The following is a 16,657-nucleotide window of genomic DNA, read 5'->3' as shown; positions in this document are numbered from 1 at the left end:
TTATTTACAATTTATATTAATGACTTGACCGAGACCGAGTGTAACGTAGCCAAATTTGCTGCTGATACAAAAATAGGTGGGAAAGCAAGTTCTGAGGATGTTGCAACAAATCTATAAAGGGATATCGATCGGCTCCTTGAATGAGCAAAAATTTGGCAGATGGACTATAATGTGGGAAAATGTGAGGTTATCCACTTGGTAGGAAAAATAAAAACGCTAATTATTATTTAAATGGGGAGCGAATACAAAATGCTGTAGTACAGAGGAATCTGGGGTTTCTTACAGAGAAACATAGAAAATAGGTGCAGGAGCAGGCCATTCGGCCCTTCGAGCCTGCACCACCATTCAATATGATCATGGCTGATCATTCAACCTCAGTACCGCACCCCAGCCTTCTCTCCATACCCCTTTAGCTGTAAAGGCCACATCTAACTCCCTTTTGAATGTGTCCATCGAACTGGACTCAACAACTTTCTGTGGCAGAGAATTCCACAGGTTCACAACTCTCGGGGTGAAAATGTTTCTCCTCATCTCAGTCCTATATGGCTTACCCCATCCTTAGACTGTGTCCCCTGGTTCTGGACTTCCCCAACATCGGGAACATTCTTCCTGCATCTAACCTGTCCACTCCCATCATAATTTTATATGTTTCTATGAGATCTCCTCTCATTTTTCTAAATTCCAGTGTATAAGCCGAGCCGATCCAGTCTTTCCTCATATGTCAATCCTGCCATCCCGGGTATCAGTCTGGTAAACCTTCGCTGCACTCCCTTAATAGCAAGCACGGCCTTCCTCAGATTCGGAGATCAAAACTGCACACAATACTCAAGGTATGGTTTCACCAAGGCCCTGTACAACTGCAGCAGGACCTCCCTGCTCCTATACTCAAATCCCCTCTCGATGAAGGCCAGCATGCCATTTGCTTTCTTTACTGCCAACTGTACCTGCATGCCTACCTTCAATGACTGATGTACCATGACACCCAGGTCTCGTTGCACTTCCCCTTTTACTAATCTGTTGTCATTCAGATAATAATCAGTCTTCCTGTTTTTGCCACCAAAGTGGATTTATTTACATTATACTGCATCTGCCATGCATTTGCCCATTCACCTGACCTGTCCAAGTCCCCCTGCAGCCTCTTGGCATCCCCCTCGCAGCTCGCACTGCCACCCAGCTTAGTGTCATCTGCAAACTTGGAGATATTACATTCAATTCCTTTGTCTAAATCATTAATGTATATTGTAAATAGCTTGTGTCCCAGCACTGAATCCTGGGGCACCCCACTAGTCACTGCTTGCCATTCTGAAAAGGACCCGTTTCTTCTCACTCTTTGCTTCCTGTCTGCCAACCATTTCTTTATCCACATCATTACATTACCCCCAATACCATGTGCCTTAATTTTGCACACCAATCTCTTGTGTGGGACCTTGTCAAAAGTCTTTTCAAAGTCCAAATACACCACATCCACTGGTTCTCCCTTGTCCACTCTACTAATTACATCCTCAAAAAACTCTAGGTGATTTGTCAAGCATGATTTCCCTTTTAAATCCATGATGACTTGGACCGATCCTGTTACTGTTTTCCAAATGCGCTGCTATTACATCTTTAATAATTGACTCCAGCATTTTCCCGACCACCGATGTCAGGCTAACCGGTCCATAATTCCCTGTTTTCTCTCTCCCTCCTTTTTAAAAAAGTGGTTACATTTGCTACTCTCCAATCCATAGGAACTGATTCAGAGTCCATGGAATGTTGGAAAATGACCACCAATGCATCTACTATTTCTAGGGCCACTTCCTTAAGTCCTCTGGGATGCAGACAATCAGACCCTGGGGATTTATTGACCTTCAGTCCCTTCAATCTCTCTAACACCATTTCCTGACTAATAAGGATTTCCCTCACTTACCCCTTCGCGCTAGACCCTTGGTCCCCTAGTATTTTCGGGAGGTTATTTGTGTCTTCCTTAGTGAATACAGAACCAAAGTACTTGTTCAATTGGTCTGCCATTTCCTTGTTCCCCATTATGAATTCACCTGATTCTGACTGCAAGGTACCTATATTAGTCTTCACTCATCTTTTTCTCTTCACATATCTTGTGCATGAAACACAAAAAATTAGCATGTAGGTACAGCAAGTAATCAGGAAGGCAAATGCTGGCCTTTGTTGCAAAGGGGATGGAGTATAAAAGTAGGGAAGTCATGCTACAACTTTACAAGGCATTGTTAAGACCATACCTGGAGTACTGCGTACAGTTTTGGTCTCCTTATTTAAGGAAAGATATACCTGTACTTATATTGGAGGCAGTTCAGAGAACATTCACGAGGTTGATTCTCGAGATGAAAGGGTTGTCATATGAAGAAAGGTTGAGCAGGTTGGGCCTATCGATACTCCTTGGAGTTTTGAAGAATGAGAGGTGATCTTATTGAAATATACACGATACTGAGGGGGCTTGACAGGGTAGATGCAGAGTGGATGTTTCCCCTCATGGGGGAATCTCGAACTCAGGGGCATCGTTTCAGAATAAGGGGTCACCCATTTAAAACAGAAAATAGGAGGAATTTTTTTCTCTGATGGTTGTGAATCTCTTGGAATTCTCTGCCCCAGAGAACTGTGGCGGCTGGGTCTTTGAATATATTTAAGGTGGTGATAGACAGATTTTTGAATGATTAGGGAGTCCAGGGTTATGGGGAGTGAGTGGGAAGTGGAGATGAGGCCAGGATCAGATAAGCTATGATCTTATTAATTGGCAGAGCGGGCTGGAAGGGCCAAATGGCCTACTACTGCTCCGATTTCTTATGTTCTGATGACCTGAACTGTCGGCTGACTGCTGTCTCTCCACAGATGCTGCCTGGCCTGCAAACAGAGAAACATAGAAAATAGGTGCAGGAGTAGGCCATTCGGCCCTTCTAGCCTGCACCGCCATTCAATGAGTTCATGGCTGAACATTCAACTTCAGTACCCCATTCCTGCTTTCTCGCCATACCCCTTGATCCCCCGAGTAGTAAGTAGAATTTCAAGCACTTTTGTTTTCAGATTTCCAGCATCTGCAATAACGGCGTTTTTATTTTGGGCTTTCAAACAGATTTGCGAAGTTGTCTTCTCTGCGCTTTTGAAAAGGTGGGCGCGGGGCTCGTGACGACGCTGGGTTGCCCTGGGCGACCCGCGGGTTGATTGGCAGCCGGGTCGAACCATGACGTCGCCGCCGCCAACAGACGACGGTTGGGGGAGAGTGGAAGGTGACGTTAGTACGTGCGCAGGCGCGTATACGAGCGAATTGGAAGCGGGGAGGGCGGCCCTGGGGTGCGCAAGCGCGTTTGTCAGCGAGTTGGAAGGGACCAGGGGTGCACGATCGGGGACACGGCTTTTATTGTAGTGACTTGAGTCCCAGCCGGCAGGATACGGCGAGTCAGTCAGTGAGTGAGTAATCAAGATCCGGTAAATTGAGATGGTGTGAGGCACCCCGTGCACCCTGTCGGCACAGTCCTGCCGCGCGCACATACACTCTGGCGAAGGAGTGGCAGTTCGGGTTAGCCGTTGTTTTGTTTTTTTTATTGGTAAAATTTCGACAAGCAGCGTGTGCGCCGCGAAGCGTTTTATCATCAGATTGTGCGAGTCGCGCAGTGTAGCTTGCCTTAGACTTGGTTCAGAGGTATTAGCATGTTAAAAATCTGTTTGAACAATAGATTTATTACCTTTTTTTGCGGTGCGTACGTATTTCTTGGTGGGGCGGGGGGTAGAAAAAAACAATAATGTACGACGAAGGACATTTTAACCCGTGGCTGCACTGTTGCGTTTCTGTGTTTGCAATAATTTGCTGCTTTTGACTAGGATAATCATTGTAAAAGCAAATCTTGGACTTCAGGAACCGGCTGTGTTTCATGTGGTTCCTGACTTGAGGTGAACAGTGATTTTTGTCTGTAAGACGGGAGTGAGAGGGCAGCGCGGCTCTTAAAACATGGTGCGAAATCATTACTTTAAGTGTGGGGGGAGGATTCTCGAATATTTTGGGCTTCACTTAGGGTGGGAGGAGACGTAACGGCAGAGCTTAGTTTTAACTTGACTAATCAAATAAGTTGCTTTGCATTCTGGTTAAGTATTGACATGTATTATGTGTTTTTTCGTATTACAACACACCCATAAATTGTATCCCATATATGTGACTAGTGACGAGTTGGCGAATTACAAAAAACTACATTATTGAGCTCTGAATTCCATCCATGGCACCGATTTCATCCCTCTCCCCAGCCACTGTCTCTGGCTCAGACAGATTGCAGTCTCGACGTCCTCTTTGACCCTGAGCTGAGCTTCTGATCCCATAACCTCCATCAAAAAGGCCACCTACTTTCACCTCCGCAGCATTCCTTGTCAACGTCTTGCCTCAACCCATCTGCCACTAAAACCCTAATTATATGCCTTTCTCATATCCAGACTTAACTATTCCAATGCTATCCTGTCCAGCCTCTCCTTCCATTCTGCATAAACTTGAGCACATTTAAAACTCTGCTGCCAGTTTCCTAACCACACCGTCTTGCTCACCCATCACCCGTGTGCTCGCTGACTGACATTGACTCTCGGACCGGCAATGCCTTGATTTTAAAATTCTTATTCGTGTTGAAATCCTCCTCTGGTTTCTCCCCACCTTCTGTAGGCTCCTCCAGCCCTAAAACCTTATGAGAACTTGGCGTTCCTCCAACTCTGGCCTTTTGTTTGGCAGTGGTATAAGGGTTACAGAAGCAAGGCAATAAATGGAGTTAAGATGCAGATCTGCCATGATCGAATTGCATGGCGGGCAGGCTCAAGGGGCTGAATGGCTTGCATGTTGTACATCACTAACTCCCTTCGCTCTTGCATTGGCGTCTGCCTTCAGCCATCCAGGCCCTGAGATCTGTAATTCCCTCCCTAAACCTTTCCGCTTCTCTGCCTCTCCTTTTTTGAGATTTTCCTTGAAACCGACATCTTTGATTCAGCTTTTAATCATCTGCTCTAATATCTCCTTCTTTGGCTCGGTCAATATTTGTTTGATTATGATCCTGTGAAGTGCTTTTTGGAGAGTTTCCTGTGTTAAAGGTGTTATGTGCATGCAAGTTGTTATAATTTGACAAACCAAATCGCCTTCGCTACAACAATTTTTAGGATGTTCATTTTTTTAAATCTGTTTTGCATTTTTAATTTAAGCTAATGTTTATCATTTTTATATCTAATGCAAAGCTATAACAAGGTTGTACTTCCATATGAAATTTACAAAACATGTGTTGAACAGCTGTCAAGACTTGCCATATTTAGCCTAGTTCTGTCAATGTCTCTAACTATGCAAAGGGATATAGACAGGCTAAGTGAGTGGGCAAAAAGTTGGCAGATGGAGCATAATGTGGGAAAATGTGAGGTTATCCACTTTGGCAGAAAGAATAGAAAAGCAAATTACTTTTAAGTGGAGAAAAATTGCTTAAGTACAGAGGGACCTAGGTGTCCTTGGGCATTGATTCATAAATGGTTTTATGAAACCCTTTGTCTTCTGATATAAATGATATTAAAAAGTGCATATTTTATGAAGCTTTATATAATGGAATGTGTAAATTATACAAAAATTACAGTACAAGATCTGTAATCGTTGTTGTGAAGGTGTTTAATGCTTTGCAAGGTCCTCTGTGCTTCCCTCCCCACCCCCCCCATCTCTGGCTATCTGCACTGACTTCTTAACTCTCCACGGGTTTTCTGTGGTGCCACAAGAGGCCACATATGCTGGCCTAAGTTAGTTTGGAGTAACTATTCGCTGTCCAAATTGGCTTAAATGACCAAAACAGACGTAGGTGGCTGGTAACGCCCCCTTTTGGGGAAAAAAAATTAAAATTAAAAAAAAAATCCTAACTAACTCACTCACACTGGCGCAAAATGAAGTTGCTCCAAAAAAAAACTGAGCAACTCCTGGACAAATTTGTGCCCATAGGCAGGACACTATTGTACCCAATTTATGTGAGCCTATTTGTACTGCATGACATTGAGATATTTTAATGTTTTTGAAACTTGTGCAATGACGAGTAGGATTTTTGTCCAAGTGCTGGAATTCATAAATACGTTTAGACTCTAACCCGTGGAAATTCAGTGTGTGCCACAGCAACCCGTTTAAGTAATTGATGGAACCATTGGAAAAGCAACACTGATAACCTGTGGGCCAAGGTTGGCTGTGGATAACTGGAGCCAGCTGTTGAAGATAAGCAGAAGGATTTAACCGAGGGAGGGGGTGGGGCAAATAGAAGGTAGAGTTGGTCGGGAAGATAGGAACAAGCAAATGTTGAAGTGAAATTCCATGCAAGTTGTGAAGCCCTCCCTTAATCAATTTTTTCTGTAAATCTGGTTGACACTTTCAGACTGTCCTCATAGTTGGCACACGTGTAGTGGTCGTCGGATGTTCACACAAAATACAGTTGGGGAAAAAACAAAACCACTAACTGAACATTTTGATAAACCCACATACGGGGAAAAAAAATAAACAATTATTAGCTGGCGCACAACTTCTAATGAGGCAAATCCTGGTCATTATTTTTTCTCTAGATTCCCATTATCTTGTAGTAAATAATCAGTGAATGTACTTGTGAACACTACAAGAAAAGCTCTGTTTCTGTGCCTGTATCTCATTGATATCACTGATGATTTTAGTTGCTCTGAATCATCTTCTTTTGTGCCTCCTGAGGTCCATATCTGCAATTGTCAGCATTGTTGCTTTGTGAACACGTTGGCTTCCAAATCTGTGCCAAAACTCTGTTCCACGACTCCATCTTTGCAATCGGGTTTTCACCCCGCAATAAAACAACGCTAATCAAAGTCACATGGCATCACGTGTAATTCCGATCGTGGTGCATTATCACTCCTCGATCTATGCAGCTTTTGACATGGTTGACTATCCGCTTAAATGGCTCTCTGTCGTCAAGTTTAGCGGGACTGCCCCTGCCTGGTTTCACTCTTCGCTATCCAACTGTCGCTAGAGCCTGTCCAGCAATGGCTTCTCTTCTGGCCTCTGCACCAATACCTCAAGTCCCCCAAGGATCGATCCTTGACTCCTGCCTCTTCATCGAAGTGCTGCCACTTGGTGGCATCATCTGAAGACATGGCATCAGCTTCAATATAATATACTGACTCGACCTGTCCACCATCACATAGGCAGTCGGAATCGAGGAAGACTTGCTTCCACTCTTAGCATGAGTTTTTAGGTGGCTGTACAGTCCAATACGAGAACCACAGTCTCTGTCACAGGTGGAACAGACAGTGGTTGAAGGAAAGGGTGGGAGGGAGTCTGGTTTGCCGCACGCTCCTTCCGCTGCCTGCGCTTGATTTCTGCATGTTCTCTGCGACAAGACTTGAGGAACTCAGTGCCCTCCGGGATGTACTTCCTCCACTTGTGGCGGTCTTTGGCCAGGGGGCTGTCAGACCGCTTGTTTAACATTCGGTGTTGGAGATGCAGAAATCTCCAGTTAAACATTGGGAAGTCTGAAGACCATATCTTCAGCTCTTGCTACTGATTCCATGCCTTTCCCTGTTCACTTTTTCAGGTTAAAACAGATAGCTCACAATGTGGGCATCCTGTTTGATCCCAAGCTGAGTTTTTGACCCCATATCACAAAGACTGCCTACTTCCACCTCAGCCCATCTGTTGCTAAAACCTTAATTCCATGTCCTTGTCAGCTCCAGACTTGACTCTTGCTTTGCTTTCTTGGATAGCCTCCCAGTCTCCATAAACTTAAGCTCATCCAAAACTCTGCTGCCGGTGTTCTATCCAACACCAAGTGCCACTCATACATGCATCCCTGTGCTCACTGACCTTCCTTGGTTTCCGGGGTACGCAAACACCTCCAATTTAAAATTCACATGCTTGTGTTTAATTTATGGCCTCACCCCTCCCTATCTCTGTAACCCTTACCAGCCCTGCAATCTCTTCTGTTCTCCCCCCTGCCCCCCCCCCCCTCTCCCCCCCCCCCCCCCCCCCAGCCGACTATCACCACCACCAACTCTGTTATGCCATCATCTTGCCTATTGTGTCTCCACTCACCCCCCCACCCCACCTCCAAATCCTCTTTGTGGCCCACCATTGGTGGTCATGCCTTCAACTGTTAAGGCCTATGCTCTGATATTCCCTGCCTAAACCCCTCTGGCTTTCCACCTCTTCCTCCTCTTTTTACTCTCCTTAAAGTTCACCTCTTTGACCAAGCTTTTAATTACCCCTCCAAATATTTCCTCCTCCTGGCTGTTCATTTTTGTCTGACGATGTGAAGCACCTTCGGCTTTTTTCAATGTTGAAAGGTGTTCAGTAAATTCAAGTTGTTGTGTTTTTTACCTTATTGAAATACTGTAACTTGTTCTTTCACAGTACCTGAAAACTTGATTTGTCCTATTTTCTCAACAACACTTTCCAACCCTGTCAGTATTATGTTCTGCATTCTGTTACTCATCCCCTCACCAAGATTTGTTCATGTCAAAGAAAGCCTGTTTATGTGGTAGTGTTACTGATATGTCCTTGGATAACATTTTATACTGCTTAGCTGGAAAGAAAATTGGAGCATATAAAATCTACCATATAGTTTATCAGTCACTTGGAGCCAGTGATACACTGGAGCAACAAATAGCACTTGTAATCTGTGGGGTATGGGTGCTTACCAAGGTACTGTTGGGGAGATTAAGTTTCAGTTATTGATTCATGTCGACCACAATATTTTGATTTGTGTCCATTTTTGTCTGATTCGGCTTCTGTGCATTGGGACATTTTCCTATGTTAAAGCTGCTACGTAGAATCATAGAATGGTTGCAGTATAGTAGACACCAAGTCGCTGGAGAAATACCACCAACCATGTCTCTGTAACATCCTGCAAATCCCCTGGGAGGACAGACACACCAATGACCTCGACCAGGCCAACATTCCCAGCATTGATGCACTCACCACATTTGATCAGCTCCGCTGGGCGGGCCACATCGTTTGCATGCCAGACACAACATTCCCAAAGCAAGCGCTCTACTCTGAACTCTTTCATGGCCAACGAGCCAAAGGTGGACAGAGGAAACGTTACAAGAACACCTTCAAAGCCGCCCTGATGAAGTGCCACATCCCCACTGATACCTGGGAGTCTCTGGCCAAAGACCGCCCTAAGTGGAAGAAGTGCATCCAGAAGAATGCTGAGCACCTCGAGTCTCACTGCCGAGAGCATGCAGAAATCAAGCGCAGACAGCGGAAAGAGCATGTATCAAACCAGTCCCACCCACTCCTTCCCTCAACGACTATCTGTCCCACCTGTGACAGGGACTGTGGTTCTCGTATTGGACTGTTCAGCCGCCTCAGGATTCATATTTTTAGAGTGGAAGCAAGTCTTCCTCGATTCCGAGGGACTGCCTGTGATGATGGGTACAGCACAGAAGGAGGCCATTTTGCTTGTCGAGCCTGTGCTCTCCAAGAGCACTTCAGCTCGTCCCATTCCCCTGCCCTTTCCTTGGAGTCCTGCATTTTTTTTTTCCCTTCAGGTACTTTCCAATTCCCTCAAGTCACAATTGAATCTGCCTCCACCACCCTTTCAGGCTGTGCATTTCAGATGCTCATCACCTGCTGTGTTTTTAAAAAAAAAAGTTTTTCCTCATGTCGCTTTTGGTTCTTTTGCCAATCATTTTAAATCTGTAACCTCTGGTTCTCGAATCTTCTACCAATGGGAAGCTTTTCTCGATCAACTTTGTACAGACCTGTCATTATTTTGAAACTTAAATACATGTTCAATAAAACCATGAGCACAGACTGACTGGTAGAAATGGAGGAACCTTCCTTGACGACATTTATTTATTATGTGTTTATGGTGCTTCATGCTTTACTTCAACAAATTGGAATAAACTTGTATGTGTGTGATTTATTTATTTTGGTGTTGCTCTACATCAAATTTCTGGAGGTTTTGCAGGTGTTCGAGTGCTGTTCGTTGTCTCATCTCAACGTCTTTTTGGCAACAGAATAGTTCTCCATGTCTTACCTTTGCAGTTTGTAACCATAGTAATATACCTTGTGACATGGTAATGACTTCTTCCTAACTTTTCGCAGTTGCTTTTATTGCCTCCATTGCTGTTTGCAGTTTCTTTTTGTTTTGGATCCTTTTTTTAAAAAAAAACTAAGTCTTTTGTTTTTTCTGTTTCACTGCTTTCTGGTTTGTTTCACATGATTTCTGTAAATATTTTTTATTCTGTTTGCTCTTTCATCCTTTTCCATTTGTTTCCAGTACTGTTCAGGGTTTTTTGTCTTTGTCCAGTTTTTGTCGGGTTGTTTGATTTTTCCATAGTCTTTTTTTGAGGGGACCGGTCTATTTATTTTAAAACCACTCAAACCACTTTCATCACTGCTTTTGCCAACCTTAATCTTTCACAGTGTCAACATTTTGGAGCAGGTTGAAATCTTCTGCTTTGCACTGACTTTCCTTTGGTTAATTGTTCTCTGACCCAGAATCCTGCTTGAATTTGTTTATTAACTGCTCTGCTGCCACAGCATACTTTTGTGGTGGTTGCACATTCTGCCCTTTCTTAGACTGCTGGTTTCCACAGCTATCTTAATTGGATTCCTCTCTGCACCGTCAAGACCTGGCGCTGTGTGTAACACTATTTGCGATGCCACCTGTTGTAATTATGACACTGGCTCCTTGACCTTACCTCACAGATGCTGGAGCTGATCTATTACCAGTGGTTTCTGCCGCTTAACAGGCCCAAATAATCTTGACTGCTAGTTCAGTCACCTTCTATTCACAACCTATTTGTCCTTGCTTTTTTCTCCACATGCATGCATTTAGTTACTGCAGTCGACAGAGCAGAGCAGAGTGGTTTGGGGTTTCTATGGTTGTTTGGGAATGTTGTGGATTTTTTTGTAGTAATTTCCTGGAAAGTTTCTGGTTTCAGGCAGCGAGTGAAGGCCATTTATTTCACGACGGGGAGGAGGAAATAAGTTGGAGAGCGCGGCACTGTGGCCTACTCCTGCACTTGACAGTGTCTCGTTCACTTGACTGGGTGCAAGTTTAAAAGCCTGAGGGGTGCTTATCTTCCAGCTCTCTTGGCAGCGTGTGATGTGGTTCAGAAAATAAAAATGAGCAGCCAACTTGCAAAATTGTCCTTTTGCGTCAGACAAGGTTATATTAAATTGACTCGTGCAGTTGCCGCAGCTGTACAGAAACTATACCTGCTGTGTTTTGAAAGCTCATTATTTGTTGCACTATTAGGCATGGTTAACTATGTCCAAATTAAACTGACTTTTGTATGAAGCATTTGGATTAATTGGATTAACAGATGTCAGTAGCATTGCTGCGGAGCAATAGTGCCTCGAAGACATTGGGTTTTGACTGATCATAAATAAACAATTTTTCAGTTGAATGCAGAGAATGCATCTGCCACTAAATTGTTTTAACATAATAGTGTGACTTGCAACTTGTTTGTATAGAGCTATTGATTAACAGTTTAGATGTTATCCTCGTGTTGGTGGCATCATTGTCCTTGGATTGATCCTCTACATTTTAACCAAAAAATACTTATTTCCAGGAATAATTCAAGCTAGGATGTGTGTGGTTCTATGGAATTAGTTTTTGTTCCTTTTGCACATTGTTTCCATAAATGGACCTGTTTTGTTCATCAGTTGCTACACTTGAGACAGGATGACAGCTAATATTTAACGCTGAAAGTGAAGTGAGATATGAGCAGTTCTTGGTTATTTTCATGAAAGATTCGAGTCACTGTTGTCACTATGTTATTGTCAGTATGTTTGAACATTGGACATAGTTTTTGCATGACAGATTATATTAGAAGATAGATTTTCATTAACTTCACTCCTTTAATGAGTAGCAGAATGATATATCATGAGCTCAGGAAACACCATTATCAAACATTAGACTGTTATCTTGTACAGAGCCATGGTTAGACCCCATCGAGAGTACTGCACTCGGGTTAGGGCACTGAAAAAGGAAAAAGACTTGCATTTATATAGCACCTTTTACGACCACCGGATGTCTCAAAGCGCTTTACCGCCAATGAAGTACTTTGCGAGTGTAGTCACTGTTGTAATGTAGGAAATGCAACAGCCAACTTGCGCACAGCAAACTCATTAACAGCCATGTGATAACCAGATAATTTGTTTTTATTATGTTGATTGAGGGATAAATATTGGCCAGGAGACTGGGGATAACTCCTCTACTCTGCTTTGAAATAGTGCCATGGGATCTTTTACGTCACCTAAGAGGGAAGACGGGGTCTCGGTTTAACGTCTCATCTGTAAGACGGCACCTCCGATAGTGCAGCACTACCTCAGCACTACCTCAGCACTGCAGTGGAGTGTCTGCCTAGATTTATGTGCTCAAGTTACTTGAGTGGGAGTTGAACTCTCAACATTTGGACTCCGAGGTAAGTGTGCTACCCACTGAGCCATAGCTTGATATATTGTCTTTGGAGGGGGCACGGCTTTGCAGGGCGTATCACCAGAACTGGAGCTTAAAGGATTATTGGGCTCAATTTTGTCCAAGCATGTTTTCTGGCATATTGCCAGAGTTACTCTGGGTTTTTAGGTCCAGAAATGTGCCAAAATTGTTGTACCAACTTTCCCCGATCTTTATATAGTTCAACCTCCCGAATCCGGCAACCTCGGGACCGAAGCCAAGCCGGTTTTTCTGTTTTCTCGGATTTTGGAACGTCTTTCTGACGTCACAAAACTGGAAACACCCGAGCACAGGTTCGGGTATTTTCGGATTTCAGAACGTCAAAGGGCGGGTGCTCGCTGAGGAGCTGTTAGGGTTGTAGGGCGGGGCCCCGCCGAGGAGGACCTGATCGGGCGGGGCCCCGCCGAGGAGGAGGAGTTCCTTGTCTGGCCCGAGGTAGGTGGGCACGCGCAGCCGAGGTAAATGGGAGGGAGGGAGGGGGGCCAGGGCTAGGTCGGGGCGGGCGAAGTTGGTTCGCTGAGGTGGGGGGAGCCCGGATATCGCAACAGTTTCCGGTTTTTGGATGACCCCGTCGCAGATCGGTCCAGATTCTGGAACATTCTGGATTCCGGAACTCCGGGTTTTGGAGGTCGAACCTGAACTGCAATCTGGAACTGCGCAGCACGGGGGGTGGTGGAACCTGCTGTCTGCGCCGAAAAACGCAGCTGGGCCTTCTGTGCGTGCATGGGGAAAAATACGTGCGTTTTTGATGTCGCTGCAATGAACGCGCATGTGCAAGAGGCCTCAAGACCGCGACCGGAATCTCAAGTGGGCGCAGCAGCTTACGGTTAAGTGAGCATTTTTAATTTTCTGTTCTACAGGGTTTACAGAGAAGCGCTCCTTCCCCTGCAGACCCTGGCCCTGAGTGCCTTCCCGGTCCGCTCTGTTTCCTGCCCCTAGCCCAGGCCGAAGGACTTGTTGAATGGCCCGCTCCCTCCCCGCCAACCCTCACCTGGCCCTGAGTGCCTTTCCGGACCACTCCTCCCCTAGCCCAGGCCGAATGGCCTCTGATTTAATTACCTGTGCCGATTTCTTTAACTTCACGCAAATGTTTTCTGGAGAGGCCACATACGCTGACCTAAGCAGAAATGGAGTAACTATCAGCTAGCCAAAGCTCACTTAATGGCCAGAATTGGCGTAGGTGGCTGGTTACGCCTCCTTTGAATGAAAAAAAATCTTAGCTAAGAAAATCGTAACTAAATGAGTTGCGCTGATGCAAATTGATTGGGGAAACTGGATTTTTAAGTGAGGCCAGAAAAAGCAGTCTGCTCCAAAAAATCAGCGCAAATCACTGAGGAAAATTGAGCCTTATGAGGACGGTTGCATAAACCTGGCTTGTATTCCTTTGAATTTAGAAGGTTAACTTGAATTGCTGCACCTTTAGTGGCTGTGCCTTGAGCTGCCAAGGCCCTAAGCTCTGGAATTCCCTCCACAAACCTCTCCACCTCTCTTTCCTCCTTTTAGGCGCTCCTTAAAGCATCTTTGACTTCTTTTGGTCATCTGCCCTAATATCTCCTAATGTGGCTCGTGTCAAATTTTGTTTGATAACGCTTCGATGAAGTGCCTTGGGACATTTTGTTACGTTAAAGGCGCTATATAACTACAAGTTGGATGATCTATGTGTGGTGTTTAAAATGATAAAGGGATTCAATAGGGTGGATACAAAGATACTATTTCCTGTGGTGGGGAATCCAGAACACAGGTGCATCATAAAATTGAAGCTAGGCAATTTAGGAATCACTTTTTCCACACACAGCGTAGTGGAATTCTGGAACTTGTCCTCTCCAATTAGGCTGTAAATGCTGTGTCAATTGACATTTTTAAGAGCGTAAGATTTAAGAATCACTGGAGCTTTTATTAGCTAAGGGTATGGATCAAAGTTGGGTGATTGGGTTTGAGGTACAGATCAGGTATGATCTAATTTAATGGTGGAGCAGACTCGAGGGGCTTGTGTTTTGATCTTCCTGTGTCAAGAGCAGAGGAGTTCTCCACTTTGTCCTGGCCAACACCCGCCCCTCAACCAACATCACTTAAAAAAAAAATAGATTATTGCTGTTTCTGGGACCTTGCTGTGTGCAAATTGGTTGCAGCATTTCCTGTATTACAACTGTGACTGTACTTCAAAAAGTACTTCATAAGCTGAGCTTCTGACCCGATATCCTCTCCGTGACCAACACCGCTGCTTCCGCATCGCCCTTCTCCACTCCTGCCTCAGCCCATCTAATGCTAAAACCCTTCTCTATGCTTTTGTTACCCCCAGATCCAACGATTCCAAAGCTGTCCTGGCCGGCCTCCTACCTTGCACCCTCTGTAAACTTGTGCACATTCAAAACTGCCTGTATCCTAACTTGCACAAAGTCACGTTCACCCATCACCCCTGTGCTTGCTGACCTGTATTGGCTCCTGGTGTGGCAACGCCTCATTTTTAACATTCTCATCCTTGTTTTGAAATCCTTCCATGGCCTCGCCCGAAGAAATAGGTGCCTGCTCCTCCATTCAATAAGGTCATGGCTGATCCTCTATCTTAATTCCACTTTCCCTTCGTATCCAAAAATCTGTTGATCTCCGTTTGAAGATTCTCAATGACTGAGCACCCACAGCTCTTTGAACTAGACAATTTCAAAAATTCACAACCCTCTGAATCAAGAAATTTCTCCTCATCTCAGTCCTAAATGGCCAGTCCATTATTTTGAGACTGGGACACCAAGTTCGAGACTCCCCAGCCAGGGAAAACATCGACCCTGTCAAGCCCCTTAAGAATTTATATGTTTCAATGTGTTCATCTCTCACTCTACTAAACTCTGGAGAATATAGGCCTAATCGACTCAATATTTCCTCATGGGGCTATCCCCTCAGCTGAGGATTCAGTCTATTCAGCTGAGTTGCACTCCAAGACAAGTATATCCTTTGGTGAAGAGACCAAAACTGTACACAATACTCCAGGTGTGGTCTTCGCAAGGCCCTGTGTAATTGCAGTCAGACTTAACACGCCAATCCCTTTTGTAATAAAGGCTAACATGCCATTTGCTTTCCTAATTGTTTGCTGTACCTGCACATTAACTTTCTGTGATTTATGATCAGATCCCACTCAATACCGACATTTCCCCGTCCCTCACCATTTAAAAAAAAATATATATATATTCTGCTTCTCTCTTTTTCCTACCAAAGTGGATAACTTCACACTTCTGCACATTATATCCCACCTGCCATGTTCTTGCCGAATTGCTAAACCTGTCTAACCTTTTTGCAGCCTCCCATGTGTCCTCCTCACAACTTAGTTTCCCACCTAGCTAGCTTCGTATTGTCGGCAAACTTCTTGGATACATTACACCCAGTCCCCACATCTAAGTCATTAATATAGATTGTAAATAGCTCAGGACCAAACACTGATCCTTGCTGTATCCCACTAGTTATTGCTTGCCAACCCAAAAAAAATCCAGTTTATTCCTAGTCTTTTTAAAAAAAAACGGATTTGTGAAATGCAATTTCCCTTTCAAAAATCCGAGTAGACTCTGCCCAATTATATTCTGACTATTGAAGTGCCCTGTTAACAGGTCCCTAATAATAGCTTCTAGCATTTTCCCTACTACTGATGTCAAGCTAACTAGCCTGTAGTTCCCTGTTTTCTCTCTCCCTCCATTCTTGAATAGCATGGTTACATTTGCTACCTTCAAATCCATGGGGACCATTCTAGAATCTAGGAAATACTGGAAGATCAAAACCAATGCATCCGCTATCTCTGTAGCTACCTCTTTTTAAAACCCGAGGATGTCGATTACGTAACCTCTGGATTTTCCTCCCTAAATCTCTCTGCAGCTGTACTTCCCTTTCTCCCTCTTTCCCTCCACACACACACACACACACACACACACACACACACACACACACACACACACAATCACTGCTGCCGCCACCACCAGTGAAGCTCCTTGCAATGTTTTACTGGTGCTACATAAATGTAAATAGTTGTTAAGTATTTTGGGATGATGGGCAAGATATCCACTGTAAGCAATTGGAGGCAAAATTGTAAACCAGTGATTGCTGATTTCTGGTTATGTGTTGACTGCCACTTAGTCAACGCATTTATTTTTGATAAACCACTGGTCTCCAAAATTCACATCAGAGAGGCCAGTGCTCAGGAAGACCCAGTGAACAGCATTCAATGTCTAGTACAGCATAGCTCAGATGCTTAGTAA

The 16,657-nt window shown here is 44.4% G+C and overlaps 1 protein-coding gene across 6 annotated transcripts in view; it reads left to right on the top strand.

Annotated features, from left to right (window-relative positions):
* Nucleotides 1–3,311: 3,311 nt before the first annotated feature.
* Nucleotides 3,312–16,657, top strand: part of mpp7a (MAGUK p55 scaffold protein 7a) — a 544,364-nt gene continuing 531,018 nt past the window's right edge. For 5 of the 6 annotated variants that reach the window (XM_070881483.1, XM_070881489.1, XM_070881487.1 and 2 more), the window contains exon 1: nt 3,312–3,417. The gene's annotated coding sequence lies outside the window, so the exon portion shown is untranslated. The remainder of the gene's footprint in view (nt 3,418–16,657) is intronic. The other variant, XM_070881484.1, reaches the window with a different exon arrangement.

The sequence above is a fragment of the Pristiophorus japonicus genome, chromosome 5 (genome assembly GCF_044704955.1).
Source record: "Pristiophorus japonicus isolate sPriJap1 chromosome 5, sPriJap1.hap1, whole genome shotgun sequence".
Lineage (NCBI taxonomy): Eukaryota > Metazoa > Chordata > Chondrichthyes > Pristiophoridae > Pristiophorus > Pristiophorus japonicus.
The sequence above is the reverse complement of the archived record's forward strand: the minus strand, read 5'-3'. Positions and strand labels throughout refer to the sequence as shown.